The following is a 696-nucleotide window of genomic DNA, read 5'->3' as shown; positions in this document are numbered from 1 at the left end:
GCTGTCATACGTCCCCTGGGTTTGGACGAGCGCGTAGCGCCACGCGTCCACCATTATAGTGTCATACAGAGCGGCTTCACCGCCCTGAAAACCCCCTGTGCTCCCCCTACTCAGCCCCGCGCCCCAGCCACCGATCTTTCTGCTGATGGCACGTGGCCTTTCAGACTTTCCCGCCCTTAGTCATACGCGGCTGAGGTTCCTCTGCGTCTTTTCGCGGCTGACAACTTATTTCTTCTTAGCGCTGAATAATGTCGCGTAGTTTGGAGCGGCTTTCTAAAGAATAACTTTGTGTGTCTGAATTTTAGAGTATCTAGAACAGAACGGTCGTTGGCCTACTCCAGACTTTTCAATAAATATCTGTGGAATGGGCGACTAGGATACATTAGAAACTAATATTTTCAAAAATATCTAAGACTCTCTGACGCAGTCTGGTGAATTTAGTGAGGGAAGAAATGTCTCGGATCTCTGCGTTTGGGTGTGAAACTTTTCTGCGGGTTTTAGCAGCTGAGAGACGAGGTCCCCCCCTCGGGCCCGGCGTGGGTGGCTGTGGGAGAAGCTCAGGGACGCGGCCCCGAGCCCGCCAGCCCCCCGTGTCCCCCCGAGGGCAGGCGAGCACCCCGTCCCTGCGCTCCGCCTCTGGCCCCCCTCACCCGTGGTGCCTGTGTTCCCGGGGTTCTCCCTCGACCTGCTCACCCT

At 56.3% G+C, this 696-nt stretch overlaps 1 protein-coding gene across 1 annotated transcript in view; it reads left to right on the top strand.

The window, feature by feature from the left end:
• The window catches only part of MYOM2 (myomesin 2), a 63,592-nt gene that overhangs the window by 59,947 nt on the left and 2,949 nt on the right, over positions 1-696 (top strand). The window lies entirely within an intron of this gene.

Source organism: Pteropus medius, unplaced genomic scaffold (assembly GCF_902729225.1).
Source record: "Pteropus medius unplaced genomic scaffold, Ma_sr-lr_union100, whole genome shotgun sequence".
Taxonomy (NCBI): Eukaryota; Metazoa; Chordata; class Mammalia; order Chiroptera; family Pteropodidae; genus Pteropus; species Pteropus medius.
The sequence above is the reverse complement of the archived record's forward strand: the minus strand, read 5'-3'. Positions and strand labels throughout refer to the sequence as shown.